Consider the following 9129-nt stretch of genomic DNA (forward strand, 5'->3'; position numbering starts at 1 on the left):
TCTGGCCCACCCCCGAGCGCCCCTGCGGGACCTTCGCTCGGTTCTCCCGGCGTTGCGGGACGCGTGCGGAGCTCCGGCTCTCCGCTGGGGGGCGCCTCGCCGCCTCCCCTCTGCCGCGCGGCGTCCCGGGAGTGGAAGCGCCCGGGGAGGCTGACTCAGGGTGAGTCTGCAGGTCGTGGGGCGGGAGGGGCGCGGGTGGCGCACAGTTCGGGGTTGACTCAGGGTCACGGGTGGGGGGGGCGGGGACACGGGTTGGAGGGTGCTGGACCTGACCAGCGAGGGTGAGTCGGCAAAACCTGGCTCTTGGCTGCCCAGCCTTTGGATCCCTAGTGGTAATAGTCGTGGTGATAATAATACCAATGACATTCGAAATACTACGAATCTGCTGAATCTGGTGCTGTGTCAGTCACTGTTCTAAACACTTTGCATGTACATTAACTTATTTAAACCTCAAAACAACCCTTCAAGCTAGGTATGATTATTATTCCCACTTTACAGATGAGAAAACTGAGGCACAGTGAATTTTTTTTTTAAGTGATTTGCCCAAGGTCATGGAGCTAGTAAGTGGCTGAACCAGGGTTCAAATCCAGGCAGTCAGGCTCCAGAGTGCTCTCTCTCTCTCTACCCACCGCTGGTTGCCTCGGTTCAGCAAAAGTAACTGTAACAAGGAGCCTTTTGGAATCATGTTGACAGTGTGTGGGCACTGCCCTGGAGTTCCACAATAATAGTCTCGTTGCATCCTCACAGCGCCACTAGGAAGTAGGTGTGATTGTTGAAGCACTTGTCCGAGATAGGGCCGCTGAAAATGAAAGTCAGATTATCTGAGCTCAGAGTCCCAGGCCACTGAACACCTGCTTACAGATGAGGACACCAAAGCTGCAAGGGGTGGTGGTGATGACTTAGGTCCAAACATGCTGACTACCACCCCCACTCTTCTGTTTAAAACTCTCCATCCCCTTGAGCCCAGGTTCAGCACCCAGTGTCCTCTGGAGCCAGAGGGAGGTAGGCTCCTGGTTTAAATCTCAGGTGTTTATCAGCATCTATGGCAACATTATGGCTTTGGCACAGATTGACCTGGGTTCAGATCCCATCTGGCCACTCACTAGCTGTGTGGTCTCAGGCAAGTTCCTTAACCTCTCTGAGCATCAGCCTTCTGTAAAATGGTTGTGAGGAGATTGTGAGGACACTCAGAGATAATGGCTGATAGAGAAGAGGGTTGGGGGTAAATCAGTGCTTACATAGTGGTAATCAAGGAAGGTGACTGGGGTACTTCCCTGGCCTTCCAGTGGTTAAGACTCTGCAGTTCCAATGCAAGGGGCGTGGTTCGATCCCTGGTCAGGCAACTAAGATCCTACATGCTGCACGGTGAGGCCAAAAAAAAAAAAAAAAAAAAAGGACGGTGACTGGTTTCATTACAGACACCCAGAGTGCTGAAGAAGAGGCTGTGTTGACTGAGAGCACCAGGAAATGTTCCCTGGAGGGGTGGTATTCACACTGGAAAATGGCTTGGTCCTGGAGAGTGAGAGGGAAGAAGCAGGTGATGGTTTAGGGTAGGATCTGGAATCACTTGAATGGCATGGATTTAAATCCTGGCTGCATCACCAACTAGCTGTGTGACGTGTGTGTGTGTGTGTGTGTGTGTGTGTGTGTGTGTGTGTGGTGGGGTACTCAACTTCTTTGTGCCTCGATTTCTCCTCTCAATTGCCAAGGAGAGTAAATGAGAATAACACATAAAGTGTTTAGAAAGGTACCTGGCATATAAAACGTGCTAAATAAAAGGTAGATAGGAGGGATATTCCAGCTAAACAGCTTGAGGAAAAGTGGGGAGGTGGCACAGCCCCAGACCTGGCTGAAGACAGGCAAGTCTGGTTTGGTGGTTCTTCTCACCCTGGTTGTCACGTGCATGGGGAATGCATACTCGCCTTCTCAGCTGGAGAAAAACCAGAGAAGTTATCCCTGGGGGCGGGCTGGGTGGCTGTTGTACTGGCCAGTTGCGGACACTTTCTGAAGCCTCTGCAAAATGGGGTAATGCTGCCCATCACTCAAAGTTGTTGAGTGTGATTTGGGAAGAAGCACATAATAAGTGCTCTGTGAATTGTGCAATACCCCATTTTGCTGTTGAAGATCATTCGTGTTGGGTTTTTAATCTCTTGCAAACCTTGGAATGCTGAGGTCATTATGAATTTGACTTGAACCTTTCTCTTTCTGCAGTTCCACAATATAACCCCTCTGAGCATCTAAACCATACTTTGTTTCAGGATGTAGAGCTAAGACCCACACCTCAGTCCCAGAATTATTGAGAATTAGAGAATTTCATCAAGAGGGAAATTGTCCCTCTTAGAACCACTTCCTAATTTCAGAAAGTAAGAAGAGGCAGGGGGAACAGCTTCTGGGATGGAAAAATGGAGATTTGTCCTGAATCTCTCATCATGGTATGCCCAGTGAGACCCCCACTCCTGGCAACAAATTCTGTATGTTGAGAGACCTATGATTCAACTCAAAATGGCTTAAGCATTAAGAAGACTTGTATTTTCACATAATTAAGATGTCTGGAGGTAGACATATCCAAGATTGGCGAAGAGGTAGTTGAACAATGTCAGGTTCTTCCCAGCTTTTTGTACCGTCATCCTCCATATTCTGGTTTTCATACTCAGCCTTGCCCCTCATGGTCTCAAGATGGTAGCTGTAGCTCCAAGCATCACATACAACAGCTTTCAAAGGTGGAAGTTAGGACATCGACATCCCTTTGTGCCTCTTTTTAAGAGTGAAGAAAGCTTTAGTAACCATCCCCTACCTCCCCATCCCCCTACCCAGGAGCCTTTTCTTCATGTCTCATTGGCAAGATTATATCACATTTCCATGCCTAAACCAATCCCTGGCAAGGGGAGTGGAATTACCCTGATTGGCTTAGCTTAATTGGCATTCACGTCTGTGCTCAAGAGGGTTTACCCTGCCCTGAAGTTCATGGCCTCTGATCCCTGAACAGAACTGGCAAGGCCTGGTGCTACAACCTAGTTTTCCTGTATGGTTCTTGGGCAGACCCCATGGAGGGGGAGAAGTGAAGGGAAAGAGGACCTGACCAATCAGGAGTTCTATTATATCGGCCCATTTGTCCCTAAACCAATGAGATGGAGACTTAAGCCTCGTGTTGGGATTAAGATGAGGTCCCTTCCACTGGGACTAATGTAAGCCTGGGACTGGAAGCTGGAGAAATTCTGGGATCTACACAATATCCTTTTGTTTTAGTTTGGATTCTCCTAAAAGTAGACCCTGAGACTAGGACTTGTGTGCAGGTAGTTATATTTGGGAGCTGCTCTAGTTATTATCACTGTAACATAAACTGATCCAAAATGTAGTGACATAAAACAACCATTTTATTATCCTCACAGATTCTGTGGGTCAGTTATTCAGACAGGGCACAGTGGGAACTGGTTGTCTCTTCTCTGAAATGTCTGGGCCATCAGCTGGGAGGTGACTCAGTAGCTGGGGGTGACTTGATGGCTGGGGCTGGAATCATCTGGAGGTGACTTCACTTACTCATGCATTGGACCATCCTGCCTATCAGCCAGAACACCTCCACGGGGCCTCTCCATGTGCCCTGGGCTTGCTCATAGCATGGCAGCTGGCTTCCAAGAATGAGTGTCACAAGAGAACCTGGCAGAAGCTTCATGGCCTTTTCCAGTCTAGTCTTGGAAGACATATTGGCATCATTTCTGTGGCATTCTGTTTGTGGGAGCTGTCACAACACCACCACTCCCCCCCACCAGGCTCAAGGGAAGGTACAGAGATTCCATCTCTTGATGGGAGGAGTAGCAAGGTTCTAAAAGAGCTTGTTTGCACCAGGGAGATACTGTTGTGACCATCTTTGGAAGACAGTCTGCTGTAGGAGGTGATCCCAGGAAGGACTGGGGAAGGGAGAAATGCCAATACAGGGGATTCTGATGAGCAGGTTAACATGGTGGTTAAGTGGGGCTTACTCTTGCTGGAGACTCTGAGAGGAAGCATCATGCATCAGAATCATCCCTCTGATTCACCCATGGTGATGTATTAGGAGTTTGTCAGTTTTTGTTGTTGAGTAATATCCCATTAGGAAAATGCCACCATTTGTTAATTCATTCTCCTGTAACAGACACCTGAGCTCTATTTTTTGGCTTGGAACATTCTTTATAGGTCTTTTTGTGAACATACGTTTTTAAATTTTTCTTGAATAAATAACTAGAGTTGGAACTGCTGGGCAAAAAAAAAAAAAAAAAAAAAAAGAATCATCCCTCTGACCGCCAGGGGGGGCTGTGTATTTTTATCCACTGACTCCTGTCCCTCACTGGTTGAGGGTGGCCTCAGGATGTTAAGCCATTGCCATTTATAGGCTGCTCTATACTCGGACTGAGCAAGCACCTGAGGACCTGGAGGAAGCTTCCTGCTTCAGAGGTGGCCCAAGGGAATAAGGGGCAGGACATCGATAAATGCTTTTTCTGTCCAAACCAGCCAGAGTCCATGTTTGTGGTTTGCAACCAAAGGCCCTAGTTACCTGCTCTCCCCGTCCTGCTCCTGGGCTCCCTACTCTTCCCCTTCCCTTTCATTTTTGACAAAGAATCTTATACATCAGGTAATCAGGTATGCAGAGGACTTTCCTGAGTGTTTGGAAAGAGGAAAGGATTTCTGTGCCACAAAAGGAACATTAAAGCTTATATTTCTCTACCCCTAAAATGCTCTTGTCCATTTCTACGGCTTGGCTTACAGAATTCTGCCATGTTGCTTGGTCCCATTCTTACTTTCTGTTTTCTCCTCCATCTCCTCTTTGTCCCCTCTACCAATCACTAAGTTCCTGTTCTTATTTTATGCAGAACGTTTGCCTTTTTCTTCTGCAGCTTTGGTACCTGCTGAGCATCTCCTTGGGGCCTTGAGGTGGCTTCACACTTTAACTGCTTCTCCTCATAGTCACAAGATGACTGCCAGTGCCAACTGGGGCAGCCTCCTTCTTTGTTCCTGTCAGTCAGCTCAGGCTGCTATAACAAACTACCTTAGACTGGCTGGCTTAAACAACAGACATTTATTTATCACAATTCTACAGGCTGGAAGTCTGAGATCAGGGTGCTGGCAGATTTGGTATCTGGAGAGAGCCCACTTCATGGTTCATAGATGGCCATCTTCTTGCTGTGTTCTCACACGGTGGAAGGGGTGAGAGAGCTCTCTGGGGTCTCTTCTTATAAGGGCACTGATCCTATTCATGAGAGCTCCATCCTTATGACCTAATCACCTCCCCAAAGTCCCACCTCCAAATGCCATCACGTTGGGTGTTAGTCTTCAACCTATGAATTTTAGGGGGACATAAACCTTCAGGCTATAGTAGTTCACATCCAGGAGAAGAGAGAGAGACCCTCTCCCATAGCGAGATGGAATTAAAGCTTTTCTCTTTGGTCTGATTGAGCTAGCTCGAATCACATGACTACCCGGGATTAATAATATTCTCCAGGAACATACCATGTGCCGAGCTGCTTAAGTATGGGTGCTGGAACCTGTCTCCCACTGGGATGACTGTGATTGGCTTGGAGGAGACCAATCAGCCACACCCCTGGGGTCAGCCTCCTTTGAGGCCCCGGATGGGTTAAGTGATAGGTGGATGTCTGAACAAATGTGAGCTTTGTCAATGAGGAAAGAGCAGAGCAAAGACCTGGGTGTCAGTGGCACAGCCCCTTGGCCCACCTTTGATTTCAACTGAAGTTGTTGTGGGAAGGCCCGTGCAAACCCAGACTCACCTAGCACCACTGGCTTCCCAGCTCAAGCTTGCAGTGTCTTCCATATTTTCCATCCCTGTGAGAGTCTCCCAGAGGTGTTGGCTGATGGGGACAGGAGCTGGTGGATAAAAGCCAGTCTTCCATTGTCATAGGTGGAAAATTGTGAGAAGCATGCCAGACCATTTGGACCTTTCTGGACCCTTCTCAGAGAATAGCAGTACCCAGCCCCATTGCTGCAGCAACAACCCCACTGACACACCCTCTGTCTCATTCTTCTTGCCCCCTCACTCCTGCTTCCTGGAATCACCTCCCAAATAAACCACTTGCACGCAAGCCTTTGCTACTGGGGAGCCAAAACTAAGGCAAAGGGGGAATTTCATGGGTCACCCCCAATAGTTCTGCACCTTGCCTGGGTTAAAATTACACACATCTTATTAGACATGTGACCTTGGGCCAGGCACCTGTCTGTGCCTTGGTTTCTTAACCTTCAAAATGGCCATGATAATGGCACCTAATTTGTAGAGTTGTTGAGAGAATGAAAAGAGGTGATGTAGGTAAAGTCCTTAGAACAGTGCCCAACACACTGTAAGTGCTCAATAAATATGACCTGTTTGATTACATTTTAAATTAATAATAGATCTCGAAGGTCTGTGTCTGCACTTCTAGACTAGTCTAAATGTATTTGCCCAGACCCTTGCTTGCAAGTGAAGAAAGCCAATGTGAATTAGCTTAATGAAAATGGAACACTTGGTTATGCCCTTGACTGTGGGGTGAAGGTGGGCCTCAGGGAAAAGTGGGTTCAGAGACTTTTTTCTGTTGCTTGGCGGAGGGATTACTTCCACATAACAGGAACGTGGCTGTCAACAGGGATTATATTTGGCTTTTAGTAAGAGAAGCCTGACAAGAGAGGCTTAAAACACCCTAATGTGTTTCCTCTCATGAAAGAGAAGCTGGAAGTAGGAAGTCCAGGGCTGGGGTGACTGCTCCACCGTCACTAGGGGCACGGGTCCTTTCTGTCAACTCCATCATTTTAGAGTAAGGTGTTTATTCTCAGCGTCACCTCCTGGTTCAAGACTGCTGCTGAAGTGCCAGCCTGGAAGAAGGTGGAGAAATGGAAAGGCAAAGGATATGACCTCCCTCCTTTTCAGGGTGCTGTCTCAGAAGTTCCACATAACACTTTCCCTTGCATGTCATTGACCAGAACTTGGTCACATGGCCACCACTGGCTGCAAGGGCAGCTGGGATATGTAGTCTTCATTCAATGTGGCAATGTGCTCAGCTAACAATGGAGTTCTCTTACTAAGGAGGGAGAGAATGTATGCTGATAAGTAGCTAGCAATCTGAGCCACAGCTCTCAAGTTACAGGTTTATGACTCAGAGAGAGGGAGAGAGGAAATTTCCAAGTTCTAGTCAGATGCTCACATCTGAACCAATCATCTATGGCTATGAGGGACAAAGACTTTTTTTTAAGCATAAGCCACTGTTATTATGACTTAAATGTGTGTAGTTCATTAAAAAAATAATTACTGGTTATCTGCTATTGGCTAGGTACTGCACTAGACCCAGGAAATTTAATGATAAGCAAAAAGACACTGTCAGTCCCTTTCTCATGAAGCTTGTAATCTAATGGGGGAGACAGAGAATAACCAAATAATCACACTGATTAAAGGGAAAGTGTGCATTGATGGTAAGTGCTGTGAACCAAGATCATGTGGTCCTTGGGGAAGTGATCATCCAGCTGAGAGATGAAGGATGAAAAGGCAATAACTAGTCAACAGTGGTGGTAATGGTAGTGCAAATGGAGTATGTTACTGGTGGTGAGAACAGCGTATGCAAAGCCCCTGTGGTAGGAGGGAGCAAAATTGCTAAACAGAGGTGGCTGGAACTCAAAGAGCAAAGGGGCTCATGGCTGAAGGTTCAGCTGGAGTGATGGAAAGAGTCAGATCAGTTAGGTCTTTGAAGGCTGGTTCCTCTCCCCCCTACCCCCACACACAGTGGGAAGTCATTGAAGCATTCAAACAAGGAAGAAGAATGGGAGTGACATGATCAGATCTGCATTTTTTAAAAGATCCCTGTGGTCACTGTGGAGAGAGGGAGGGAGGTGGTGGAGGTAGAATGGATCCAGAGAGACCAGTGAGAAGGCTGGTCCAGTTGTCCAGGTAAGAGATGATGGTAGCTATGGACTAGGGTGGAGACTGAGCAGACGAAGAGGAAAAATAAACAGAACCTGATGGATTGGATGGAAGGGTAGGGGAGACAGACGCAGGAGAGAACCAAATCATGGCTTCAGACTTGGGCTGGCCTATGGTACTTTTGGGATATCCATGTGGCAGTGGTTTGCAGGCAGATTTGCAGCTCAGAGAGGAGGTCAGAAATGAAAATGTAAATGTAAATTACATTACATTTATCACAAATGTAAATTTGCGAGTCACCTGCATGTGGGTGAAAACTGAAGCCATGGGTGTGATGAGATTGCCTCATGAGAATACACAGTGAGAAGAGGAGTCTGGGAGAGAACCCTGAGGAGCGCAAACCACGACAGAAGAAGGAACAGGAAGTGGGTTCCTGCCTTGGGCATAGGAAGGTGAGGCTGCAGAGATGCTGGATGGAGCAGCCAGACAGGGCAGAGGAGAGCCGGAGCTGCATCCTGGAGGGCTTCCTTTGAGAGGACTGTGAAAAGCAGACTGGACGATATGCTAATTGAGGTGCTCTGGGCTGCAGGTAACAGGGACACGGGTTTTCGTATCTGTGCTCTGCTGTCTAGGCTGTGGGCTTCATGCTAGAGCTGGTTCCCTTTAAGGTCACAAGATGACATATTAGATGTTTATAAAATGTTGATCTAGAGTGGGTTCTGTTCCCTGGACCTGAAACAAATGTAATTGATGCAACAGCCAATTAGGGGCAGCGTGTAGCTACGGAGAACTGCGGGTGGATGGCTAGGGAAGGCATCAGGTGCCTGGGCCCCTCAAACCCGCTTTGGAAACTTTGTAGGGGATTTCCACACTGCTGTCATTGCTGGAGACACCTGGCATATAGCTCAGGATGCAGCCAGCCTGTCCAGAGGTGTGTGAAAGGAAAGATGGACAGGTTCTAAAAGTGCAAGGAATTCCCTGGCAGTCCAGTGGTTAGGACTCTGTGCTCTCACCGTTGAGGGCCTGGGTTCGATCCCTGGTCTGGAACTAAGATCCCACAAGCCGTGCCGCGTGGCCAAAAAAAAAAAAAAAAAAAAGCTGAGTGCACTGCCTACAAAAGGAAGAAAACCGAAAGGTGGCCCAAGGGGAGATGGAGTTCCATCCTACACCCCCAAGCCCCCAGCCTGGCATCGGGCCCTCAAGGCACACAGCCCCCTACCCCCACCCCCTGAGTCTGTGCTGGGGGTTGGAGTTAAGCGGCA

The 9129-nt window shown here is 48.0% G+C and overlaps 1 long non-coding RNA gene across 2 annotated transcripts in view; it reads left to right on the forward strand.

Annotated features, from left to right (window-relative positions):
* The first annotated feature begins 47 nt into the window (after positions 1-47).
* LOC309645146 overlaps positions 48-9129 on the forward strand; it is a 33961-nt gene continuing 24879 nt past the window's right edge. For both annotated transcript variants that reach the window (XR_014254768.1, XR_014254769.1), the window contains exon 1: positions 48-160. This is a non-coding gene — a long non-coding RNA (uncharacterized lncRNA). The remainder of the gene's footprint in view (positions 161-9129) is intronic.

This window comes from Balaenoptera physalus (genome assembly GCF_965194825.1).
Source record: "Balaenoptera physalus genome assembly, chromosome: 16".
Classification (NCBI taxonomy): Eukaryota; Metazoa; Chordata; class Mammalia; order Artiodactyla; family Balaenopteridae; genus Balaenoptera; species Balaenoptera physalus.